The 27,601-nt window shown below is 44.1% G+C and overlaps 2 long non-coding RNA genes across 3 annotated transcripts in view; one reads left to right on the forward strand and one right to left on the reverse strand.

Moving 5' to 3' along the window:
• Positions 1-13,027, forward strand: part of LOC310684928 — a 30,257-nt gene extending 17,230 nt beyond the window's left edge. The window contains exons 1-3 of one of the 2 annotated variants that reach the window (XR_014514976.1): positions 5,422-5,696; positions 6,212-6,296; positions 12,923-13,027. This is a non-coding gene — a long non-coding RNA (uncharacterized lncRNA). Of the gene's footprint in view, positions 1-5,421; positions 5,697-6,211; positions 6,297-12,922 lie in introns of those variants that run through there. The other variant, XR_014514975.1, reaches the window with a different exon arrangement.
• On the reverse strand, positions 9,549-18,887 carry LOC310684840. The gene is made up of 3 exons (XR_014514857.1): positions 18,716-18,887; positions 10,948-11,056; positions 9,549-9,941 (listed from the first exon to the last, which is right to left on the reverse strand). It is a non-coding gene; the product is annotated as an uncharacterized lncRNA (long non-coding RNA).
• Positions 18,888-27,601: the final 8,714 nt, after the last annotated feature.

Consider the following 27,601-nt stretch of genomic DNA (forward strand, 5'->3'; position numbering starts at 1 on the left):
GGCTCCTAACAATTCTCAGCACCCTTAAGGAACAACCGTTCCCATGATTCTTTGGGCGAAGCCATGATTTTTTAAAGTGGTATTCGACACAGCAGACAATGAACCAAATGACATAGTTTTTGTCAGAATAGAAACAACTCTGCATATGCTCTTGCTCTCTAATCCTGCTTGCTGGTATCCCATGGGCAACTGGTTGGCCACTGTGAGAACAGGATGCTAGACTAGATTGGTCATTGGCCTGATACAACAGGCTCTTCTTATAGTCTTAAAGCACCACCACAACACTTTAAAGAGTCATGAGTTTCCCCAAAGAAAGTGAAGTGTAGTTTGTTAAGGATACGGAAAGTTTATACTCCTTTATATGTGTAGTGCAGATAGGACTTGTCTGGTAGCATAGTGATGCCTTTCCTTGTGTTTCTTTAGCCAAACAAGAAGCATTTCTTTGCTTTCTAGACTTAGACTTTTTATGTGGGGTGTTGTTGTTGTTTCTATGTAGAAACAAGGAGGCGGGGAATATCGTACATCTTTGGTGATGTGAAGAGTCTGACTCACCTTATATAAATCAAGTATCAAATCAACCTTTTGGCTGCTCCCAGCAGGAAACAAGACAGGACTGGGAAGTCCTAGTACACCTTGCACTAGAACCGTAGCAAGGTGAACTTGTGCCCCTGGCAGAACCGTCCAGATTGTGCCCCCTAGCCATGGACAACTTAGTTCTTCTTTTCACTTCTCCTCCACCCCCCCTCCACCCATTCAATTCGCCCTCTATTGAAAACCATTTCTTATGAGGCAATAATCAATATTTATATTTATGGGCATATTTTTAGCTGATTTTGTGCGCCCCCTCCCATCGCCTGCACCCCTGGCGGGGGCCCACCTCACCACCCCCTAGCTACTGTCCTGCCTTGCACATGCTCTGATTGTCCACCCAAAAAGTTTTAAAGTAGTGGGGGACATCCTCACCAGCTAATCTGAGCAATGTAAGTCAGCTCTGCTCTTGAAAACTTTTCAGTCTTTCTCCTGCTCTCATAAAATGGCCATAGTTTCCCTCCCTGCTTTCATGGGGGCTGAATGGCCCCATGAAAATGGGAACTGGGGAGGGAAATCTGGCTTGCTGTTATTTCCAGGCATATCAGGACAGCCAGTGCAGAGCAAGGATTTAAAGCAGGGGGTGGTGCGCTGTTGTCCCACAGTCCGGAACTGACCCACTAAACATTTCTGTGTTTCCCACCAGACCTGTGCGTGGCTTACTAGATGCATGGTGGCACCAGTGGCCAAACACTGCAAGCAGAGTAGCAGCAGTAGCCATTCATGACCATCATAGGGCTGGACTGGATGAAGAGGCGTATCAAGGACAAGACACCCAGAACCACCACTGATATCAGTGTGGAGTTGCTGCTCTTAACTGAGTCATAGATGTTAGGTTTCTGTTATGCCACTGTGCAGTTCTTGGAGTCACAAGACTCTGTTGACATTCCAGATTGTTGGAAGTCTCTGTTGGAAGTCTCACGGGAGACAGGAGACAGATGTTGAAGTTACTGGTTTCCTGTTTCTGTGTCCTGTTGTTTTCTGTCTCTCACAGAGAGCAGACGCATATTCTTTTCTGTCTTGCGTAGTTAGAAATAAAGTAGCAATGCAGCACATATTTCTGGCTCCTTCTGCTGCTGTCTGAGTACTCTGTGCAATGGAGAGTGTGCCTGAAGTCTCCTTCAAAGGCTTAGGTCATTAATCAATGTCGGAGGAGAGCCTGGATGGGGTTCCGAAGATATGGCCGGAGGAGTAGCCATTACAGCTTGGTTGTACAGAGGCTCCGACAATAAGAACTGTCACTTTAAAAACTTGTGCTTGAGCTTGCTTTTCCCTCTTCCCCCCATTCCTTTTTCCTTGAGTGTCATGCCTTTTTAGAAGACAAGCCTGAGGGCAGAGACCACCCTAATACTTTTAAATATTTTTTTTAAGTACAGTGGTGCCTCGCAAGATGAAAAGAATCCGTTCCGCCAGTCTCTTCGTCTTGCGGTTTTTTTCGTCTTGCGAAGCAAGCCCATTAGCGGATTAGCGCTATTAGCGCTATTAGCAGTTTAGCGGCTATTAAAGCCTTAAGGGATTAGCAGATTAGCTGCTAAAAGGCTATTAGCGGCTTAGATCAGCTGTTAGCTGATAAGCGGCTTAGATCAGCTGTTAGACATTTTCGTCTTGCGAAGCAAGCTCATAGCAAATTCGTTTTGCGAAGCACCTCCAAAATGGAAAACCCTTTCGTCTAGTGGGTTTTCCGTCTTGCGAGGTATTCGTCTTGCGGGGCACCACTGTACACATTGAGAGCCTTTTTGTGTATAGGGTGGTGTATAAATGCCACACATAACTAAATGTTATTTTTATGAATTCAACAGGATTTCTATATAGTTACGTCATCAAAACCTCATAAGTTATTTACAAATCTCTTTACCCAGCCCAGTGTCATGTTGGGGATGAAAATTGCCCCCTCCCCCCTCTTTATATGATCTCCGCAACAATTTCTCAAATGACCCTGACCTAGCACATATGCACTAACCTCAGTCTGCCAGACTGTACCACAGAACTGCCTTAGGCAGAGAGAGTATTAGGCTGGATGGGAAGCTAGTAAACTATCTGTCTTGTGCCCCATATTGTCAAGAGTTGGTGCCAGTCCTGTGACCTGAATAGGCTGACTCGGTACCTTGGCTCAAACCCAGTCAGTATCTGGCCTCCACTGTTACCACTTTATGCTCTGTGTCATCTTCTTCTTCTCTGGTGATCACTTGTAGCCAAGTAAGATTATCTTCCACGACCACGGTCTTAACCAGGGGTCAGCAACCTTTTTCAGCCATGGGCCAGTCCACCGTCCCTCAGACCATGTGGTGGGCTGGACTATATTTTTGGGGGGGAAATGAATGAATTCCTATGCCCCACAAATAACCCAGAGATGCATTTTAAATAAAAGGACACATTCTACTCATGTAAAAACACCAGGCAGGCCCCACAAACAACCCAGAGATGCATTTTAAATAAAAGGACACATTCTACTCATGTAAAAACATGCTGATTCCAGGACCGTCTGCGGGCTGGATTGAGAAGGTGATTGGGCAACATCCAGCGCACGGGCCTTAGGTAGCCTACCCCTGGTCTTAACAGTGAGTCTGTAAGTGGCTGTGGAGGCCAATTCTGGACCCACACATCCTTCCACAGTGGGGACATAGGTTTCTGGGCGGGAGTTGATCACGGTGAGGGTTTGCCAAACATGCCTGTGTCTTAACACATTTCCCCCTTTTGTCCTAAGTTTGAGCATCTTCAAAGTCCATGACACCTTTGGTAAAGGCTGTTCTCCAACTGGAGCACTCGCAGGCCAGTGTTTCCCAAGATTTGCCTTGAGAGAGTCTTTAAACCTCTTTTGTTGAGCACCAGCATTATGCTTTCCATTTTAAAGTTCGGAATAGAGTAGTTGCTTTGGAAGATGATAATCGGGCATCTGAACAACATGATCAGTCCAACGAAGTTGATGTTGAAGAACCATTGCTTTGACACTGGTGATCTTTCCTTCTTCTAGTATGCTGGCATTAGTTCACCTGTAAAACTTTTCAGAGACACCGTTGATGGAATCTTTCAAGGAGTTGGAGATGGCATTTATAAGTGGTCCAAGTTTCACAAGCATACAGTAAAGTTTATAGTCCAATAGCTTTGTAAGCACAGATTTCTCTGTGAAAATCCCGGTCCTCAAACACACTGCACTTCAATTGAGAGAAAGCTGCACTCACAGAGCTAAGGCGGTGTTGGGTTTCAGCATTAATGTTAGCCCTTATGGAAAGATAACTACTGAGGTAGGAGAAGTGATCAACACTTTGCAACATTACACCATTGAGTTGGATTTGTGGCGCTGCAGGGTGGTTGTTTTGTACTTGTTGGTGCAGCACTTTGGTTTTTTGGATGTTAAAGGATAGGCCAAGCTATATGTAAGCTTCTGTGGAGATATTTAGGATGGTTTGGAGGTCATCCTCTGAGTGTGCACACACTATGTTGTCATCAGCATAATGAAGCTCTATGACAGAAGTTATGGTAACCTTGCTCTTCGTTTTCAGCCTACTCAGATTAAAGAGCTTTCCATCTGTTTGATATATGATTTCTACTCTGGTGGGGAGTTTCCCTTCAACAATGTGTGGCTCATGGCAATGAAAATAATAAATAGAGTTGGGGTGATAAGTGACCCCTGTTTAACACCTGATCCCACTGTGAATGGTTCACTTTGACAGCCATTCTTATCTGCGATTGTTGTTGTCATATGATCATGGAGGAGCTGAAGGATGTTGGAAAATTTATCTGGGCAGCCAATTTTCAAAAGGACAGTCCACAGGGCATTACGATTTACAGTGTTGAAGACCTTAGTCAGGTCAATAAATGCCATATACAGGGGCTGGTTTTGCTCTCTGCATTTTTCTTGAAGCTGTTGAGCTGGAGAAAACCATGTCCACTGTCCCCCTAGAAGGTAGAAAACCATTTTGGGATTCAGGAAGAGTAGCCTCGGATATTGTTAGGAGATGGTTTGCTAAGATCCTTGCAAGAATTTTGCCGGCCACAGCTAGTAAAGAAATGCCTTGATAGTTTCCGCAATCCGTTCTATCACTTTAAAAAAAAAAAGAGATTGATAATTTTGGCATCTCTAAAGTCTGTTGTGATCTCCTCTCTCCCAGATTTTTTCGATGAGTTTGTGAAATTGTTTCGTAAGTTCAATTCAGCCCACTTTGGACAGTTTGGAGCATTATCTTAAAGTACCTCTTTGAAACAATGAGATAAGGCCAGCCCCATTACACGGCATCACAGGCCCAGATTCTGTAACCAGTTTTGGTCTCCTCTAAATCATTAGCTACGGCCTTTCTCTACAGAGCATATGATCCAGAATCAAAGATTGTTGATATCCTAGATAAAAATCACTGTGAATGAAAATGTGCCCAGAGCTTGGCGCACCCTTTTCCACCTCTTGGCAAGGACAGTGTTGCCTTTCCACTCTGACAGACAGTTTAGCTGGAAAAAAATTGATTTTGCATAAACATTGCTCCATTTGTCATAGGAAGTCCCCATGTAATGTTTCGTAAATGTAAGACTAAACTGGTCATGATCCATGCCTGAGCTTATTCCAGAACCTGTTTTTGGTGCCACAGAATTTCTTCTTTTTCTTCTTTTGGTATTTATCAGAGCCAACGTATTAAATATACATGTCTCCTGACGGCTTCGCTCACAAGGGTCATAGGAACGTGCAAGCCCACTTACCACCCAGTGAGAGGCTGTGCCTCTCAGTGCAAAATGGGACAGTAGGAAGATTCCTGAGTGTGCAGGCCATAGAAAGATTTGCTTCACTCCTTCCCTTTTCGCTGAATACTTTCTTGTGCAGGTTGGAGACAGCATTTCTTGCTGCGGGGATAGCATAGTCAGGGTACTTGGTTGTCAGGGTTGCTGCTGTTTCAGCAGCCAAGAGTATCCAGTTCTACAGTAGTAACCCCACTCTACAGGCCTTGGATCACTTTCATGGTGATCGCAGCAGGGCTGACGAAGTCCAAATTGAGACCGTAACATAGTTTCTGGATTTGGGACGTGATCTTGTTAAACACGACGTGCATTGGCGCCCATCTCTTTTGACTATGTGCATGGCTGCGGCGTTCTCCTCCTTCTCCTCTCCTCCATTTCTTCTCTGTGTAAGCACATGGGGAGGGGTTCCTAATTGATCCCCTCTTCTGGGAATGCTTAAGGATTGCTACCCGTTTTTGTTCCAAAATAAGGGAAATGAGGGCTAGAGCTGGGAAATGCCTCTCACAAAGGCCACACAAGTTGTTAACCAGAAATGAATTCAGGGCTCGCGACTCCTGCTGCTCGAAGGCTGTGTGTTTTGAGGAGGCCGAGAGGGAGGGAGAGAGGAATATATATTATTTTGGCTTTTTTTAGAGAGAGGGAGCACAGATCTTTTAGGAAGGAAAAGCGACCAAGAGCTGGTCTCTCTTCGACATGAACCTCATATACGTTTCACTGTCTCATTAACCAGACCCTTTGGAACAATTCGTTCTTTGAGGCTGGTTTCAAAAAAACACCCAACTTTACTTTACAGCCCATTCCATTTATGACCCAGGAATAAAATTACTGTATCAGTTTCATTACATACATTAAAGCCTGGGTGTTCCATGATCTTTCCCCCCTTTTCTTTTTCTTTTTTTAGGAGAGAAAAAGAGCCCCTGAAAGGTAAACAATAATCATTGCCAAGCTGGAGAGAGAAGGGAGCAAGTAGGCCGCAGCCTCTTGAGGTAGGCGTTTAAATGAGCGTCACAAGTAGCAGCAGTCTAAAATGTGTGAATGATGTGGAGAAAGTACTAGCTTTTGGACTCTGGATTTCCAGAAGACAGGGATGAGTGAATTTATCCATTTGGGTTTCTTGGGCCTTCTCATTTTCCCAGTCTTCAGTTATTCACATTTTTACACCAGTTTGTGATTTTTTTCTACTCATGAAAATTCATCAGCATTTCACAGTGAATTTCTCCTAAGGAACACATTTTCTTTCAGAGCAATTCCCCTCATATATTTGTGTAAGTTATTTTCACTAATATATGCAGAGTTTAAAGGTAAAGGTACCCCTGCCCGTACGGGCCAGTCGTGACCGACTCTAGGGTTGCGCGCTCATCTCGCTCAAGAGGCCAGGAGCCAGCGCTGTCTGCAGACACTTCCGGGTCACGTGGCCAGCGTGACGAAGCTGCACTGGTGAGCCAGCACCAGCGCCGCACACGGAAACGCCATTTACCTTCCTGCTATAAAGCGGTACCTATTTATCTACTTGCACTTAGGGGTGCTTTCGAACTGCTAGGTGGGCAGGAGCTGGGACCAAACGACAGGAGCTCACCCCGCCGCGGGGATTCGAACCGCCAACCTTACGATCAGCAAGTCCTAGGCACTGAGGTTTTACCCACAGCGCCACCCGCGTCCATGGAGAGTTTACCTTATCTAAAATGGTACACATTATTCGACTTGCAAATGGCACTGCAAAATTTGGAGAAATGCAAATTCTGAAGGAGGGCTGTGTATTATTTTGGAAAGTACAAATTAAGTAGGTTCTCCTTCAAATGCAAACTGAATCAGTTTTCCCTTCTATTCCTTGCTGCTAACTTCTGGTTTCAAAACCACTGATGGAGCCAGGATATGGGGCCAAGATGGAATCTGGCCAATGTTGGGGAGCACCAGGACAGAATCTAGATTTTACAGCTTACCTGATGGGACACATACTGGTTACATGTGACAGATCATAGTTTTATTGATGAAACCAGAAAAAATACGTGTTGGCTAGCAACTTTACTCAGGAATGAAGCTTATATTTTTACTTACTTAAAATAAATAATAGTAGTTGAAGAATTACCAGGATATGGCTGAAGATATGCATTTTTGTTGTAAAAAGCGAGATTATGTAGTTATGAGCATAGCAGTCTCACAGACTTATTTTTCAGCTTTGTATCAGCTAGGGAGAAATACTAGGATGCAGTGTGCATAAACAATGCCTTTATTGGTGAGAATAGCATTAAAAAATGCATTATATTATTGAAAATGGCTTTGGAAAATGATTTTGCATAGTTTTTTAAATTGTATATATCATGATAAGATTGCACTAAATGCTCATGAAATTTCATGAGTAATTTTTGTTTGTTTATTAATAACTTCAGATTGGAAAAAATATTGGAAAATACTTAAGGACCTTCATGTATCTTGGGAGCACCAGCATTTGGAAACATTTCTGGCTAATTTTTTGAAAGAGAAATAAAGCAAGCAAGCAGAGACTTAGGTCTAATTGCATGCATTGCTTCCTAAAACTGGGAACTTGTAAATATAAAATAAAGTCGACTGGAGCTCAGGGATTACTGGGTCTCGAGCTGTGCAGTGCAGACACAATTTGAGACATAACCAAGAGTACCTCCTCGAGTTTGCTGTCATTTGAGTGTAGCACTGAAACTACAAAGCTATGCAGAGACTTTTTGGTGGCTGTTCTGCCATTTTGGATTTTTCTTCTCTCTGGTGTTGCATTTGAAACAGAGCACCTTCCAAAAAGCAACACATGATCTTTTCTAAATGTCTATCAAGGCTAATAAAGGATTCCTTTTAATTGTGTATTTTAATTTAGACATCTAGTTAATCTTTTAAATCTTCTTTTATAGCTTCTGCTTTACCACGCTCGTTTATCTGCTACTAACCCTTAGGGTCAGGCAGATTATGCATCTAAATAAACAAACAAATTAAAATGCTGCTGCTGCTTCTTTTTCTTCTCTCTCTCTTTGTAGTGCAGTTAGGGGCCACAGGGCTTTGTAACTGGTCTGAATGTTTTGTGTGAGCTTCTTTGCACCGTTGCCCCAGAGTGGTAAAGTCTTTTAAGGTAGCGTGCTTCAGATTGTTAATATGAGCAAAGCCCATATCCAAGGAATGAACCAAGTGAAAGAGGACAAACTACAGCTCTCAGTTAATTAAGAATGAAATACAGTCATACCTCGGGTTACAGATGCTTCGGGTTGCGCGATTTCGGGTTGTGCGCCACACCGAACCCAGAAGTACTAGAATGGGTTACTTCCGGGTTTCGGCGCTTGTGCGTGTGCAGAAGGGCTAAATCATGCTTTGCACATGTGCAGAAGCACTGAATCGCAACCTGCGCATGCGCAGATGCGCTGCTGCGGATTACGAAATGCTTTCCGCATGGATTATGTTCGCAACCCGAGTATCCACTGTATACTCAGAGTCCTGTAGTGATTCCATGCTCTTTATTGCAGCTTGTAAAACAGTGATTGAATTACCCCCCAAACCTCAAGCTTTTATATACATATTTACACAATGAGTCCCGTCTGATTGGCTGATTCTGCTTCCCTCCTGGAGCCTGATTGGTCTTTTCCCACAAGACAATCAGTTGTTGCATTCTAGGATCCTACTTGCCTATTGTTCTAGGATCCAAGCTTAGAACATAACAAATAATGTAAGAAAAGCTTTGTTGAAAGTCTGTTTAGTCAAGCTTTCCCACAGTAGTCAGCCACATGCCACCAGGAAGCCCTCAAACAGTACAAGAAAATAGCCCTCTTCTTAATAGTATCTCATGGATGGGCTTGCAGATTACTGAGAGGGTGTTGGTGGCAGATAAGAGTTTTCGCATGTTAAGGAAGTTGGAATGTGTGTCATGCATTATTAACAAGGAATCGGAGGAAATACATGCATCTGTACTTCACAAGCACAGGCTTTCTACCATCTGATACTCAGAAGGTATACTGCCTCTGAACATGGTGTTTCCATCATAGTTAATAGTCATTGGCAGACTTCTCATCCAGCAAGTGGTGTAATGCTCTCTATCAAAACATCTCTAAAAGGGCTGGCCAGTGTGGTGCCCTTCAGATGTTGGAGTACTACAGCTTCCATAATCCCTGACCCTTGGCCACGCTGGCTGGGGCTGATGGGAGCTGGCACCATATTGAGTCCCTCTGATCCCTAAGAACATAAGAGGAACCCTGCCAGAGCCGTCCAACAAAACATCGACATACAAGTTGTACAGTGGGGTGATAGTATTTTTCTTCGTAAATACAAGGCATATATTATTTATATACGTTTTTAACAAATGCTGTTGACAGTTAGCAAGGAAGACAAGTGTCATACAATAAGGTATAAAGCCAAAGGAGGGGAGATAAACTAATTTGGTTGATACAGAGAAATGGAGCAAAGGCGTGCTTCCTGGTGTGGGTCTTATACTGCAAATGGGTCGTTCAGATCTGATTTCTCCCCCCCCCCCCCATGTGTGCATTTGGGCTTCCACATATACCTGTTTTCCCCCAGTTATGAATATTCATTGCTATTCTGCCTTATGTCAACTGAGCCAGTGGGTGGAGCTTGATGGAATGTATCCAGTATCTCTTGCGTGCCCTCCATCGCTCCTGTCTCTCCTTCAAAACAAAAACAAAAACAGAAAGTGTGCAAGAACAAATGTTACTAGCCTTGGTTATAATTGCTCGCAATATGCAAAATGGAGGCTTCTGCTTTTGGATGGATGCCTTTGGGAGGGGGCCTGCATTTCCATGTGGTTTTTAATTATTATTATAATACTGAGGTCTTGCTCAAGAATGATATTTACCACCTGACTAAGTCTTGCAAAGGAGCGATAAAGAGGTGTTGTGCAAGACCTCGGTATTATTATTTTTCAAAGCCCGATGCGTGTACTTTGATTACAGTCTCCAAAGTAATCTCCCAGATTTACTGGGTAGAGATCTTGAGAAAGCAACTCCTTGATCCAGTTGTTGAAATATGAATGGGCCTTCAGCAAGCAGCAGTTGGTGAAAGTAGGCGCGCTTGAATCATCTGGGCTGCGGGAAACCAAATGGGCAGGTTGTGCTTAGGTGAGCAAATGGAAGCAGGGAAGTCATACTAGGGGCCACCCACTGAAATGTTGGCACATGTGACAAACTACAATGGTACCTCTGGTTACATACTTAATTTGTTCTGGAGGTCCATCCTTTACCTGAAACTGTTCTTAACCTAAAGCACCACTTTAGCTAATGGGGCCTCCCACTGCCGCCGCCGCGCGATTTCTGTTCTCATCCTGAAGCAAAGTTCTTAACCCGAGGTGCTATTTCTGGGTTAGCGGAGTCTGTAACCTGAAGCGTCTATAACCTGAAGCATATGTAACCTGAGGTACCACTGTATTCCAAACATCCCAAAGCAGTGGAGGCTGGTCCTTTAGGATGAGTGGGACACTATACCACCCACCATGGGGATCCGCAGGAATTTTTTCCTGGTGGAGTTGAAGTAAAACACTGAACGTGGGGAGCAGCCTAGCTTTTCACAAAAATGAGAAGAAGAATAGTGTCAGTACATTTGCCTCGTATCTCAGGTTCTACAAATGCTAAAGCAAGTTGTTGTTGTTTTTTAAGAAAAGTTGGGTTGCCAACCAACCTCATTCTGCCTGCAGCCAGTCTCCACCTGCCTGTCTTCTTATTAACATCCAACCCAATGGCTGGTGCAGCTTCTCAGCGTCCTCCTCCTTAGTCTCAGTGTTGCTGCCCTTGTAAAACTGAACAAAAACAGTGTATAAGTTGAGGAGAAAGGGACAGAGATGTTTTGTCTTTGTTCAGGCATTGTAGGCTGGACATGTACAACCAAACAGATGAGAAACTTCCTCAGAACTACACAACCAATCGGAGAATGTGGCATCTCAGCAATAGTCATGCCGGTGCTGCCTCGTTGCTAAGCAACATTCCCCTCCCTCTAAGCTGACTTACTGATAACAGAATTAACCCTTAAGTTACAAACTGGATGATCTCTGGACTGCACTTCTAACAGTTGTTGTTGTTGTTTGCTACACTTCTACCACCACCTCAAAGAATCAGAGCTTGCTCTTGGGTGGCTTTCTATGCATTTTCAGGCCAACCTTCCTCTAACGAGCACATAGTTAACTCTGTGAAGCAGAAGGCAGCTCTTGAGTTGACTTTATGTCCTGTTTGCCACTTCTGTGTGGTCATGTATTCCTTGCTGTACCTGTAAATCAGGAAACCACAGGGGATGTATGATGTGGTTGCTTTCCAGGCCACTGCTTTTGGCTCCTAGCGACTGGTTGTGCTGCCATAGGAAGTAACCACGACATTTCAGGTATTGCCAGAGTGGCGTGGCCTACAGTTGTGACACTCAAGCAATGCAAGAACTAGTCCAGATTAAGGACGACTGAATCTATCAATTTTGGCTTCCCTCGTTTCCCCCATCTTAAGTCCAGTTCATCTCATTTCAGTTTGCATTAAACAAATTGCATGAAATCTCAGTGCATTTTCATGCATATTTCTCTTAATATATGCGTTTTCTACACAATTTTGCCTAATAAATGTATTATTGCAAGCAATTTCCCCTAATTTAATGCATTTTTGTATATTACTTTCACTTTAACATGCATTTCCATGCACACTTTTTTTTGTATGCATGTTCTGTTTGGAGAACTGCATCCCACTAAGATAAATTCAACAGAGTAAATAATTTTTGATGGAAGTAAAAGTGGAAAACTGATTTGGATGGTTATAGTAAAATATGCAGGAATCTGTAAAATGAACCATGGAAGGAGAAAAAGGGAAGTCATCAAATATTTCAAAGTTTGCAAAATGTTTATTTTGAAGTGTAAAATTGAAAACTTAATAAAAATTATTATAAAAAAAATGCAGACCAAATAAAACCCTCAAGCATCCTTAATTTGAACCCGTGTAAGGAGGATTGTCCTGGTTCACCAGAAGCGGCTCAGTCATGCTGGCCACGCGACTGGACCTAACGGTCAGGGGTCCCTTTACCCTTTACCTTAAGGAGGAGGTGGGTTGATACTTAACTGCAGTCATGTTTGTCTGCTCCATCAACACAATCCTGGTCACCATCACACACATAAAATGGATCAATATTCCTGTGATCAAGACACTGGAACTGACCAGGCTTACGTGTCTTTGTGAAATTTTAAAAGTACACTGGTACCTCAGGTTACAGATGCTTCAGGTTACAAACGCTTCAGGTTATAGACTCCGCTAACCCACAAATAGTACCTTGGGTTAAGAACTTTGCTTCAGGATGAGAACAGAAATCGTGCTCCGGCAGTGCAGCAGAAGCGGGAGGCCCCATTAGCTAAAGTGGTGCTTCAGGTTAAGAACAGTTTCAGGTTAAGAACGGACCTCCGGAACAAATTAAGTACTTAACCCGAGGTACCACTGTATGTTTTATTTTGTATGCTGCCTTGGGAATGTTGCTTAAATATTTCCAAGCAAGAAAATAAATGAATAAATAAATAAATGCAAGACCAGCTGCTGCTTCTGTTAGCCTCAGTGAAAGTTTTTGCCATTGCCCATGGAATTAGGAATTGCACTACAGTTGACTAATCCCTCTGTCTTTTTGCTTCCTTTTTCAGACCAGCTTCTGGCTTCTGTGTAAGGCTCAGGCAACACAGCTGAGCTCCACTGTATGATTAATCCTTGTATTTAATACAGCAGCAATCAACCTTGTTTGCACTGTTGGTAAGTAAAGCCGCAAGGCTTATAATTAAAATGCATTTAATTACTTGTATGGTTACTGAGGTGAAGTCTCTCTGGATTTTTACACCGTTGAGATCAGAATCTGTCCCCTTTTTCTCACCACTTTTTTGTGTGGATAAAGTATAATGAGCAGGTAGCATCTTTCAGGTGGAGATTTCAAAGTAATTCACAAACCAGTCTTAAGGCAGATGCTTTGGTGTGGGAATATCATTTTAGTTCCATTTCACAGATGACAAAATATCACTGAGGATACACTTGTAATTACTAGAGATGCATGGAGCCCTCGTGAGAATTTCCCCTAGTTTTATAGATGCACTTCTTGCTTTCCCCCAGATGTTTTACCTGAGCCAGAAAATTAAAAAAATGTATTGAAGCTTTATGTTAGGCAAAGTTTGGTAGAAAGTTATATTTGGGCATAGCCCTCTCCCCCAAATCATTAGCATTCTTGAAATTATTTGGATATTTCTTCTGAACAAAATAGTCCAAATTATTCTCAGGTTTTTTCTGCAGCAATATTTGTTAGCAGCTCCAACACATGCCTTTTTTCTCCCCTCAGATAATCTGATTTCATTCAATAGTAACATATATGCTAAGTCATTTATTTCCATGTCTTCTTTGCTTCTTCTCACTGGGGGAAAAATTAGGCCCCATCTGCACTATACATTTAAAGCAGTATCATTTCACTTTAAACAGCTATCCCCAAAGAATCCTGAGAGTTGTTAGGCAAGCCCTATTCCCCTCACAGAACTACAATTCCCAGAGTACCCCGGGAAGAGGGATTGACTGTTAAATGACTCCAGGAACTATAGCTCTGGATTCCCAGGATTCTTTGGGGGAAATCATGACTCTTTAAAAAGTGGTATGATGCTGCTTTAAATGTATAGTACAGATGAGGTCTCAAGAGTGTGAAAGAGCAAGAGGCACCTGCTTTCAGCGTAGCTTCACCCCAAAATTTCTGAATGGGTTTCTGTTTTGTGCATTAAAAAAAACTGATCCTTTTAACTGGAGATGCTGGGGACTGAGCTGTGAACCTTTTCCATGCAGAACATGGAATTTGCTACAAATCTGTGGCTGAGTTTTCATGTTCTCCAGATTTCTGCATCAGACCAGAGGTCTGGAGATCTCAAAAACTTGCTCACAAGTTTGTGACATTTTGATTGGTTCCAATAAGCGCATTACAACTTTTTTTTTTGGGGGGGGGATTCAAATGGCCAACACATCTACCACCATTTTTAAATGCACAAAACAGAAACCCATTCAGAAATTTTGGGGTGAAGCTACACCGAAACAGTCAATCCTTCTTCCCAGGGTACTCTGGGAATTGTAGTTCTGTGAGGGGAACAGGGCTTGCCTAACAACTCTCAGGATTCTTTGGGGATAGCTGTTTAAAGTGAAATTGCAGGAGGGGGTGGGGGAGAGAGATAGAAGAAAGACATGGGCCACGAGAGGAGCTAAGCTGGCTGGTTTGGCTGCTTCTCCTTCCTGTTAAATCTGATACGACATACTCCTATCCCATTGCCCATTTTGTGATTTTGGGGGTTGCTCTGAGCATAATTCCAGATTGGAAGGCGACAAAGCCAGAGCAGTGACTCATTGGGAGAAGCAGTGGACAGACTCCTAATGGCTGTGGGGTGGCTGGTCATTCTCACTCTTTCAAACATCAGGAGTGACTGGTCAGCCCAGCTGCACCTGTGACAGAGGCATGGCAAAATTACAGCACCCCCCTCCCCAAAAAAAAAGGATGATTCAGAGGTAGCAAGGTCAGAACTATGACTCATGGAGGGATGTGGCAGGCAGCCTCTTCTGTGGATAGGTTGTATAGGTTCACAGCTGTTACTGCTTTACTTAATGCATTTCTGAACGCAAACTTGCAGTTCTAACATAACAAACTGCAAAATACTGTTTCTATTTGGTGTTGGGTTGGGGCAGAGGCCCAAACGCTACTCGGCAGAATGAGCAGGAGGGTTAACAAATGTAGGAGTGCTGGCTTCTTTTTAAAAGTATAATAATAATAATAATAATAACAATAATAATAATAATAATACCACCTCACCCATCTGGCTGGGTTTCCCAAGGCACTCTGGGCAGCTCCCAGCAGAACAGTAAAAAAAAAAGTAAGTGCAATAATATACATTACTATCTTTTAAAACCTAAAGTCCATAATCTAAAATTGCTCAGTTGCACTACTGGTCATCCACAGAACAGCAGCGGCCACCCCATAGTCCTCCCCATCTTGTGATGCAGCTGGGCCAGCTTGACTTGGGCTGGTCAGGGTGTGTGGCAGTGCTGCGGCTTCCATTATCATCAGGGCAATAATGAAAATTAATATGCCGAAAGCTCTATGGTAAAAACAATTGCAGGTGTTGGCACTTTTAGGTACACCTGACTCAGCCCAACACATCTTCAGTCACCTAAATCATACGTGTCCTCTTCCATGCCTCCATTGCAATCCCTTTAATAAGGAGGGCACTGCTGAGATCTTTTGTGGGTGCTGGTGAGTGAGTGAGTTTAGGGAGGAGGGCTGAGATTTGAACCACCTGGCCAATCACTGAGATTACTCAAAGAAGTGCTGTTACATGTCCCCCAGGTTATAGAGGCCTGACTGGCATCAAGTCAGGCATTTAGTGTTATCAGTCCCCTGCTGTGGAACACTCTTCCAGCAGTGATTTGGCAGGCATCTTCGTTTTGACTTTCAGGCATCTCTTGAAAACAACCGATGCAGTTGTTTAATTTTTTATTGAATAGCCAGTCATTTTATTGATTGCTTTGTATAGCTTTTAAATGTTTCTGCCTTGCTGTGCACCACCCTGATGTTATGCGAGAAGGTAGAGAGCCAGTGTGGTGTAGTGGTTAAGAGCGGTAGTCTCGTAATCTGGGGAACCGGGTTCACGTCTCCGCTCCTCCATATGCAGCTGCTGGGTGACCTTGGGCCAGTCACACTTCTCTGAAGTCTCTCAGCCCCACTCACCTCACAGAGTGTTTGTTGTGGGGGAGGAAGGGAAAGGAGAATGTTAGCCGCTTTGAGACTCCTGAAGGGGAGTGAAAGGCGGGATATCAAATCCAAACTCTTTTCCTCTTCTTCTAGTATAGAAATACTTTTATAAATTAATTAATTAAATACAGTCTTGTAAATAGGACTGCATAAGTTACTAGACCCTAAGCAATTCTTCCCCACTTTGCCCACTAACTCACAACAGTGGCCCATTTATGGACAAATATCTTGCCATGTTTCTCTGACTCGGAGGTGATTCATATTTGCCAAAGGTGAATATACGAGTTGCTGTTTTTAAGCCTAGATTATTATCGCTGCAACTACCAGCTCATGCCACGTATCTGATTGGACAACCTCCATTCTGACATTTTAATTACCCCCTTTTTCCTTGCAACCCTTCCCCAGCATAACAAGTTTTTGTGTGATCAGATATCACACTGGGAGTCAACAGTTTTTCAAAGGGAGTGCTGTTTGGACTGGTTGCATAAAATACAGGGACAGAGTTAAGGTTATAGGGTATAATTTCTGGGTTTTCCTAGGAAGTGTCTATGCGTAAGACACAAGTGGCCACTGAAAGGAGGGTGGAAATGGTAAAATAAGCCTCCATTATACTCCTCAGTATGATAAGAACACATACCAAACATATGGGCTACTGTTCGGTCCCACAGGGGCCCTCAAAGTGCTTTTCAAAACAAACAAGCAGCAGTGTAGGAACACAGGAATCTGCCTTATACTAAATCAGACCTACTAGTCTATCCTGCTCAGCAGGCAGCACCTCTCCAGGGTTTTAGGCTCTACTTGGAGGTGGTGGGGATTGAACTTGGGACCTTCCGCATGCAAGGCAGATGCCCTCCCAGTGAGCTATGACCCTTCCCTCATGGAAGACTCTGCCCCAAAATCAGTATCTCACCTCCTCATTGAAAGTGGCAGCACTGGAAAGCCTACAGGGATGGTGGTGCCATAGAGGCAGAGGGCCAGGGTCCCACTCAGCCCCCCAAATGCAAGAGTACACACAAGTCCATAAATTATGAGTCTAAAATTACCTACCTGCGCCACTTTACAGGGGAAGGGTCTTCCCTTGGCCAGCTCATGTTTCAGACCATGTGTAAGCATTGAATAACACAAACATGGCTAATTATCCATCACTGTATTTATCGGGCTAAGTTTAACCAAGGAACAAAACTTTTGGAACTAGTTGTTGTTGTTTTTTTTGGGGGGGGGGCATTCCCTATTTCCCACCTCCATTCTCCAAAGGGAGCTGGTAACTTTATTTACTTAGATTGTGTGAGCACTTTGTGGGCAATTCCTGTGGGGTTAGCAGTATAAGCAGAAGAGCTAGTAGGCGATGCTGTGCAGGGAGCTCAGAGTTTGCAAGCAGGGAAATAAAAGTGGGCAATGTTTTACCTCTCCCCATGTGGCATCTTGGCTCTGTGTTAATCCCACACGGTCTCAGAGTGCCTCCCTTGTTTTCCATCGCAGCTCAGGCTTGCAGTCTGGGTGTGCTTTTGGACCCAGCAAGCCACGGGTGCTGTAGCTCACTTTAGGCTGGTGAAGTCACACGTGCTTTATGACGAGGCTTGATTACTGTAATGTGTGGAGCTGTCTTTCAAAGGGGTTTGGAAACCTCACAGGAATATCGGAAAATGTGTTATACTGAATCAGACCATTGGTCCATCTGGTTCAGTATTGCCTACACTGAACTGGCAGCAGTTCCCTAGGGTCTCAGGCAGGAGACACTCCTAGCCCCACCCGGAGATGCCCAGGATTGAACCAGGGACTTTCTGAGCTATGGCAGAAGCTAGAGTACTGGCTGTTTGTTGTTTTAATTGCACCAGCTTCATTGGCTTCTGTTCTTCTTCTTAGACAAGTTCAAGGTGCTGGTTATAACCTTTAAATGCCCAAATGACTTGAGGCCTGCGTTCTTTAAGGACCATCTTCAAATAAGTTGAGGACTGTTCCTTCTGCATGATTCTGTGTCCACCTACTTTGGTTTCCAGGAGTGGCCTGGCTCCGTGTCTCACTCCTGGCAGAAATGCAGTTGTACAACATTGGGGATCATTAAGGGTTAGTGTGGTTATTGGTCTGGCTAACACCAGACTTGGCTTAGCTAGATGTTATAGTCATTTGGGAGTAAACTGTTCATGTTATAGAAAGACTGTTGAGACAGCTGGAGGAGTTGGAGGGATAAATACTTCTCAAGGAGGCTTATCTCAGTATGTGTGGTTGAATATTATGTGTCATTGCTCACAACTAGACCTGTAAATGATATTCTACTCAATTTATATACTGTTTTTGTTCAGTTTACCCCAGTAAAGTATATCAGTTTATTTTCTTTCTGGATTAAATCTGTTTCATTCAAGTCACTCTGTTAACTGAGGATAGGTAAAAGAGGGCTTTCTCTGTTTTGGTACTCAGGCTATGAAATTCCATTCCCTATCCCCCTAGCACACTCGTTGATAGCATTTATGCTCAGTGAAGACTGCCTAACTTCAGCAGTCCTTTGGTATGATTAGTTAATCTGTTATTTATCTCCTGACTTCTAAAAAGTGTGTCATCTGCTGTTTTATTTGTTTGTTTGGTTTTTCAAAATGCATTAACCAGTGTTGTTTGGACATTCCAGTGATGAAGCAGAAAGATGGGATATAAACAGTTTGAATAAATAGATAAGTCTGCTTACCTTCAATGGTCTGGCAGTGTTGTAGCCATACAATGTCTTTCTGTCACACTGTGGCAATTGGACGATGCACTGGGGCACCTGGTCAGCGCGAGAGGCCGATGGACTTTGTTTGTGGGCCAGGGCTCCAAATTGTAGCTTGCCTGCTAATTGACCAATCACAGGCAAGCTTAGTGGCAAGCCTTTCCCAGAGGGCGGAGCCAGCTCCTCCACCCAGTTCATCACAGGATCTCCCACCTATTCTCCCTTGTATATTAGACTTCTTGTTTGTGCTTGAGTTTGCCATGGACTTTATTGGCTTCTGTGTTCTGGGCTGGGCAGGAATTCCCCACCAAACAAATTGGCTCTGGTCTGGTGGTCTGGTGTCACAACATTTGGCAGTTAGGCATTGGGTAATCCGTAGTCTTGGTTGGAGGGGAGGTTGTAGCCTCCGCCTGCTCCTCCGAGGGAGAAGGCATCTCTTCAAAAGGATCCGGGAAGAGTTCTGTCCAGTCGCCCAGGTGAGGGCTAAGAATATACCACTCCTCAAGATGATGATCCATTGAGGAGTGTTCCTATTTGATGTAGCTCATAGGCCTCTCCTTGGTACCAGGTTGACCCTAAGGAACACTTCCAGCAGGTGGGCTGGAGATCAATGGTTACTGTATATCCAATGCCTATATCACAATTGTAATCAGTAAATATGTGGCCTTATTTGACCCAATATATATATATGCTGTCTTGTCTAGTTATTACATTGAGGTGAGAGCAATGGATATCACTGCACCTCGGCCAGCAATCAATATCAGGAGGGATATCATGGTGGGAAAATAAGAATTCTCAAAAATTAATACTTTAAAAAGCAGCTGTTTCCTGGTTCTCAGAATGTGGGATGGGGAAGCCAAAATCATAGCCTAATAATAATAATAATAATAATAATAATAATAATAATAATAATAATAATAATAATTTATTTATATCCCGCCCATCTGGCTTGGCTTCCCCAGCCACTCTGGGCGGCTCCCAACAGATGTTGTTGGACTGCAACATGCATCATATCTGACCATTAGCCTACTGGGGGTTGTAGTCCACCAGTATCCAGATGACACCACATTGACCACCCATGTGTGGAACTTTGAGAATATAGGACACTGCATGGGCTCGTCACTGACTGACAACGGCTCTCTGGAGTTTCAGGCAAGGGTCTCTCCAAGCCCTACCTGAAAACACCAGGAATTGAACATGCAAAACGTGATCTCTACCACCAATCTGCAACCCTTCCCATAAAGACTAGAATACTTTGCTGCTCTCGCAACTGAAGGACTCTGCCTTATTATGGTGCCCACTCAGTTCCATTGGCTCAGTGTTCACATCCCTCTTTTCTATAAATGCCCAGATACTGATGTACACACATGTTGACTCAGAGGCGATGCAAAAGCTTTTTTCCTTGTGGCTTTCCTTAGCTTTCCTAATTAAAAACATCTATCTTTCCCATCATCTCGTGTGATTCAAAAGTCGAGTTAATGAGAATAATTGTTCTCCATATTTCCCTATCATGCCACTTTGAAGTTTTAAAGTTACTTTCATTCTCTGCTGCTTAGTGAAAATGAGTATTTACTGTAGCAAGCTGGGCAAAATCATGCCAAAGACATGTCATTTCCATCATTTTTATGTCTTGTCTGTACACTGCCAAGAACAAAAGATCCACAGATTAGCAATACATTTTAATTTCTACTGTCTCTCTCTCTCTCTCTCTGGCTCTCCAATCTGGCAGCCCGGCCAAGTCTCCATAAGGCTTCTTGGGCATGAGACACTTCACTTGGATTTCCCCGGCTACTGTCAGGGAATTAACATCTTAAAAGTCAACTTTGTCTGCATTGTTAAAAATAATTATTCAGCCACGTCCCTCATGGAATGATGCACATTATGTACTTGGGCTTCTGGTGATGAGCGGGTGGGGAAGATCTTGAAATGTCAAGTATCAACAAGTTTGAGAAGAGATTACTGGTACCAAATTGGAGCCTACTCAAGAGATGGCAAGAGGGGCACTTGGTTCTGCTGGGTAGTTCTTTATCACAACCCCTCCTGTGGCTGTTTTTCAAGTGCTCTTGCAAATGCATTCACCATTTCAGTGTTAATTTCTCCTAATATACATTTCTATCTTATATCCCAGCTTGGTAGGCTCATTTTACATCAACATGATGCTGAGCCTTTAGTGTCAGCAGCCCAGTCTTATGGAATGCCTTCATTCAGCAGGCGCCTTCTATTTTAACTTTCGAATGTTTGCAGAAAATGTTTCTGTGCCACTAACCCTGTGCAGACAGCATCTTCTGTGAATGTTAGCTGTTGATCTGAGATTTTAAATTTTTGCATGGTTTTTATTTTGTGTTTTAAATCACTTTGATTTTCAATGGCATCATGGTATACAAGTATCCGCCCCCCCCCCCATGAAACAACATTTTGGTTCCCTAATGTAATGCATTTTTGATACAGGCAGTGACCATATTGCATGAGGGTTCTGTTCCTGCACCCTCCCCACTCCCTGCGTCGGCAGAGTGTGCGTAAGCACAACCTGCCCCATTTGGTCCTCGGTTCTGTTGGTGGTTGCACATCAATTGATCATTTCTGTGTTTTGGTTTGCATTTTGTTTTGGTAGTTCAAATTGGACAGTTTATAGCAGATCAGACTGTTTCACCCTCTAGTCCAGTGTTGTCTACTCTGACTGGCAGCATCTCCACAGCAGCTCAGACAAAGGTCTTTCCCATCACCTACTAACTCAGGTAAGGGGAACGTTTGGCCCTCAAAGTTCTGCTGAACTTCAACTCTGACCAGCCCCAGCAAGCATGACCAAATGCCTAGGGATGATGGGGTTGTAGCTTAGCAACTCTTGGAGGACCAAAGGTTCCTCATACCTAACTGTTGTGGTGTTATTTTACAGGTTGTGCCTGGGTGGGGTTGTTGCTGTTTCATTCTTGTTGGAGAGAGAGAATAAAGTCAATTGCAGAGCTTCTTGGCTAGTGTATCCTGTGGGCCTTCCATGACAAGTGTGCTGCATACCACTCAACCATCCCGGACACCCTGGAATTACAGAAACCATTACCGGCTTCTGATTGGTATCCAGAATGTCCAATTTTTTGGTCTGGCTTTCTGCCGTGAGTCAGCTGGCTTGTGCCAGAGCTCTGGACCGAAAGACACTCGCTCTGGTGTGCGTCAGCTGGTTCCTGCCAGAGCACCGGACCAAAAGATGCTCAATTTTTGGTATTGCAAGACAAAAAAAAGCTTATTTTGCGAGAGCGCAGGATCAAAAAACGAGCATCCTAATTTTGGTCCCCAGGATGTTGGAGGGTAGGGTGGTGTTGTGCTTCGAGTGTAGGACCTGAGAGACCAGGGTTCAACTCCCCATTTGGCCATGAAGCTTATCACCTCTCAGCCTAACCTACCTCAAAGGGTTGTTGTGTGAATTAAATGAACCATGTACTTCACCTTCAGCTCTTTAGAGGAAGAAGTGGGATATAACTGCAACAAACAAAAGTCTCTGCAGAGGAACACTTTCCCAATCCCTTATCTTCATGCAAGGAAAACTTGAAGCTTCTTAATTTTGCAGGACTTCTGTTAAACGCACAGAAACCAGGACAGAGAAAAAAGACCAAAAAATATATTGCAACTTAGGAAGTCCAGGGCTAGTGAAGTTGCCAGCTGATAAGAGAAAAACATCCTGGGCTTCTTCAGTGCTTTTAAGGATAGCTTCTTCTACAGAAAAAGAATGCCAGCCAGCAAAGCTTTCTGGTTACATGGAGGGAGATCCCATGCTTATGATTGTGGATCAAGTTGCTGGTAAACGGAGAAGAGCAGGGGCTGGTGAATAAGTTGGCATCCCATATAAACATATGATGTATGAGTCTGCCTAATGATGTCCTTCTGCCACACCTATGAGTTGCAGACTGGCTAGCCCACCCTAGAATTAATTGAGGAACACTGGCTCCGAGCATTTAATCCTCTGCTGCAAAGCTAAATAATTGAAACTCTTTCCTCAGGCATCCCTTTCTCTCTGTGTGGGAAAAAAAAATCTCATTACTGCACCGCTGGAGTTTTGGGGCTGTTGCAGAACATGACACCTCCAGGCTCTCCTCCTTCCCTTGATGATTCAGAAGAAGCCACCCTTCCAGAGATCAACTTCTTCTCTCTAGAAACGTCCACATTTGCTGGTTGGCAGTTCTCCCCGCCCCACAAGCCACTGACTCAGTCTGACCCCTGTGGAATAACTGCAGTTATTAGAGCTGCTGAAATGGCAGCGCAGCATTCAAGTTCAAAGGGCCTTGATGTGACTCCCTTCTGAGGCAAAGCTTACATTGGCTGACTGGTGTATATGGAGACGAGTCTGTGAAAACTTCCCTTGAGAAAGCAGGAAGGAAGAAGAGGGAGGGAAGTTCTAGCTGAGAATGAAGTTGACGAAACCATTCTCCCTCAAGGCACAAAGTCCAGCCTGGTCAGTGGATTTGAATGTAGACCCTGCTAGTGTCCCTGTTTTCCAGGGACTGTCCCAGATTTACAAAAGGCGTATCGGTTTCTGATTTGATCCCAGAATGTTCCGCTTTTTCCTCAGGGCGTCCCTATTTTCATCAGAGAAAATGCATTGTATATGCATTTTTGAACATTTTGAGCATAACTTGGCTGGATAACTGCATTGCAAAATTTGAAGAAGTACAAATGTCAAAGGATGACTGTGCTTTGCTTTGCATATTGTTTTGGAAAGTGCAAATTGGTTAGGCTTGTCTTTAAAAGCCAACTGGATCAAATTGCTCAGCCCCACACCTCTATAATTAGGTCAGAGAGAGGTGACAGATTTTAGGGGATGAGGCATGGTGGTGAAGTGGCAGAGGAGAGAGATGTGTGCTGTATGTCATACCGCCTGCCCTGATCCTCTTAAGGTAGCCTGCTGCCCTCAATCTGGTTGACTCCTATACAGTGGTACCTCAGGTTACATATGCTTCAGGTTACATACGCTTCAGGTTACAGACTCTGCTGACCCAGAAATAGTGCTTCAGGTTAAGAACTTTGCTTCAGGATGAGAACAGAAATTGTGCTCCGGCGGCGCGGCGGCGGCAGGAGGCCCCATTAGCTAAAGTGGTGCTTCAGGTTAAGAACAGTTTCAGGTTAAGAATGGACCTCCAGAACGAATTAAGTACTTAACCCGAGGTACCACTGTACATGGAAAGGGGAGATGGGGCATTTTCTCATTTCCTTCTTGTCCTTTGCCTCAGCCAGCAAAATGTTTTGGGCAAGACATGACTAGATGGACTGGTAGATGCTGGGGTGATGGAATGAATTACACTGCTTCAAAATGAAGGTGGGGTGAAATCACAGTTTCTTGAAGATTCTCCTTGGTTAAACTCCCTGCATATAGAAGCCAGCAAAGTACACAAAAAAGGGCCAGAGCACCCCTTCCAACTTTGTGTTTGTTTGTTTGCATGGATTTGTCTGCTTTTAATATGGTAGCATCATTTAAAAGTTGAGACCTTCACCAAGGTGATATGGCCCACTCTCTTGCCTCATTCTGCTTTATGTGTAATAGACCCGTGATCTTTAAGACGTCAGCCTGTAGGCGGAAGTTCACAACTTGCTAATGTTTCCTAGCATTAGAAACGAAACAGAAAACCCTCCCTGTGAATAGGAAAGTAGCACAGCAAGGAATCGACTGTGCTGGCCCCTTTCTATCTAATGACCCAGTTTATCATATAGGGCAGCATTCAAAAACTATACCTCGCACCTGCAGCAACCCAAGGTGGCCATCTCCTTATCTCCATGGTTCCTAAAGGTTCCCCCCCATGGACCACTGGAAAATTACTGAGGACTACTTAACAGCTTTTCTGCTGTTCTCTGCAATCTTCTGTGCTTTGAAATTGTATTTTTATGGCTTCCGTGATTTATTATATGTTGTATTTTACTGTACTACAATTTGAATTGCACAGAATTCAAACTGTAATGCAATAAAATAGCTCAGTCGGTAGAGCATGAGACTCGGGGTTGCGGGGTTTGAGCCCCACATTGGGCAAAAAGATTCCTGTTCTTTCAGGTGGCTGGACTAGATTACCCCCGTGGTCCCTTCTAACTCTACAGTTCCATGATTCTATAAGAACTCAAGCCATACAAATACAATTAAAAAGCAATCTGAATGTTTAGTTCCATCTTCACAAATCCACAGACTGCTGCGGACCACCTGTATAAAGCTCACGGACCACGGTTTGGGAATTCCTGCCTTTGATTTGGCAAAATATATTTTCTGATGCTGACAGTGTGGATTGCTTTTTGGAACATCTAAGATGGCCACCACCTGGTGCCAGCTGGAGCTCAGCAGACTGTGCAGCGGCATCAGCAATTCTGGGCTGGGTGGCAGCAGTGGAGGCCTGATTGGGTGGGGGCTCAGGAGGTTGCCATCAGTGGCACAGTATTGAGATTGAGGACCCACACTAGCCTGGGCTTTGGCACATGGGAGGGGAGCAGCTCCTGAACTGCCACACCTTGCAAAGTCATATTTAGCCATCTCCAGTTGGTAAACCAGTGAACTGGGAGTTAATTAAGAAAGTCTGCTTAACCCAGCGGTTTTTAAACTCTCTGGAGTAGGAAGCCGAGCTGAGCCAAAAGCTGGCGGATAATGGTGCAGAGAAGGTTTGCGAAGTCCTTCAGTGTACAAAAGGGAGCCTCTGATGTTTCCTTCTGCCCACTCCCCTCTAATTGCTTCTTTCACTCTTAAATCAAGCTCCAAGAAGCTCGGATCAGCTTGGAACGGAAAGTTCCTACAAATAATGGTCACACCCCGGGGGAGTGTTTCCCCTCCCAGAAGCTGTGATAAAAAGGTGGCTCTGTGCTGTGTGGCTGCACTAAAAACATATTTCCGTTAGTCAAGACTGTGAAGCAAAATTCTCACCGTTTGAGTGTTTCTTGTGGTTTCTTCTAAATGCAGCTATGGGGCATGCAGCAGGGCGCAGAAGGAGGGTCGAAATAATTGCTAGGCGTCAGAGAGAACTCTCATTTTGAACTGAGATCCCGAGGCTCAGCAGCACATGGACTGTATTTAAAGCACAAAGAACAGACACACACACACCAGGCAATCTGACCTAGGCTCGGGTTCACAAAAATGTCCATTAAAAAAACAAAGAAAAAAACCAGGCCTGGGTTCTGTCATGTTCCTAGTTCTCATGGAGGTGGTAAATCTGGGTGAGGGCTGTATTTGAATGGCAGGAAGGAACTTACGTGATTTAAATATTCCTCCATATAAACAGAGTCCCTGAACATAGAAAACTAGTATGCCTGGATTCTACTACACAGGTCCCCAGGAAATCTTAGGGAAGTGTGTGTGTGTGTGTGTGTGTTGTTGAGGTGCTCAGATCCTGCTTGTTGGCCCTACCATGGGAATCTGGTTGGCCGCTATGAGAAAGGATGCTGGATTAATGGGCCACTGGCCTGATGCAGCAGGCAGGCTCTTCTTGGCTCCTCCTACCCCTCTTCATCCTGCTAGACATAATTGCTGGCATTTGGGCAGTGTAAATAACAAATCTAGTTCATTTGCACTGGTCTCTGCCTGCCCTCCCCCTGAAGTCCAGGGTGGTGTTTGGTCAGTTGGAATTAATGCCTCAAGTGTGGTGAGATAAGAAGTGGTGGAATTATCAGCCTTAATTTGCCTCTGCACCTTGGTCTTTTGAATGGGGTCTGCCACCGCCTAACTTGCTTACTAGTAACACACAGCAAATTGAGCACATTTGTTCTAATCCTGCAAGGGAGATGTGTACATGAAAGCAGCTGTTTTGTGCATGGATCAACTTGCTGGATATGGAACTGCATTATGTACTCCTCATCTGGAATGCAGTACGTGCCCCCATGTGATCTGTATGGCATGATGTAGATCAGGCATGGGTAACCTTTGTCCCTGCAGATGTTGCTAAACTACAACTCCTGTCGTCCCTGGCCATTGACCATGCTTGCCATAGCAGATGGCAGCTGTAGTTCAGTAACATCTGCAAGGACAAAGATTCCCTACACATGATGTAGATACTCAGAGGCAAAAAGCTTCAGGCTCCTCTGTATGGTACCTCAGATAGATGACAACAGGCATCAGTAGAATCCCTTTGCCACCCACTACCCCCATCACCCCAACTAGAAAAAACTCACTGGAGTCAATATTTCCCATGGTTTTTGCAGCGCCAGTGATTCACCATTCCTATCTACCTTGCAAGTGAAAATGTGCATGCGGTCCACAGTCCCATCTCACGGGTCATGTGCAACAGCACAAACAGCACAAATGTCTCAGGGGTCCTTGGATTGCAGGGCTCCATTTATCACAAGCTCCATCTCCACCTCCTTGAGCCCCCTTCCCATTTTAGCCTTCCAAAGTCAAGGGGAACTACCATGGAAAGTAGAGGGTCTGGGTCCCTGTAACAACCCTCCCTAGTAATTCTAGGATTTTTTAATGGGGGAAATGTGGTGAGCAGAATGAGTCTGAACTTTTAATCATGCTAGGCATTCAGCCATCAAACAGCAGCAGCAATACCACCCAGAAAATTATTTATTTAATGTATTTATATCCCGCCTTTCTCCCAAGTTGTGATTCAACTTTGAAAGATAATACACTGCTAGTCTGATGTACTGCTGTGACCAGAGGCATACACAGGCTCTCTTGTGTCTTTGGCAATGAGCTATATCAGTGCTCCCTTTGCCTTGGCAAGGAGATGTATCGGCATGGAGAGGCGTGATTGTTGTGCCTATCCCTGGCCATGATTGCCGCCTTTTTTCAGACAACAATGCAGAAACTTACAGGCATTTGCTCTCCACCAGAAGCCCACTCCTCAGTGCAGTGCAATGGGCATGTGGAATCTGGAATCATACACACGATTGGTGAGGAATTGCATCTGGCCT

Source organism: Podarcis tiliguerta (assembly GCF_965153285.1).
Source record: "Podarcis tiliguerta genome assembly, chromosome: 8".
Lineage (NCBI taxonomy): Eukaryota > Metazoa > Chordata > Lepidosauria > Squamata > Lacertidae > Podarcis > Podarcis tiliguerta.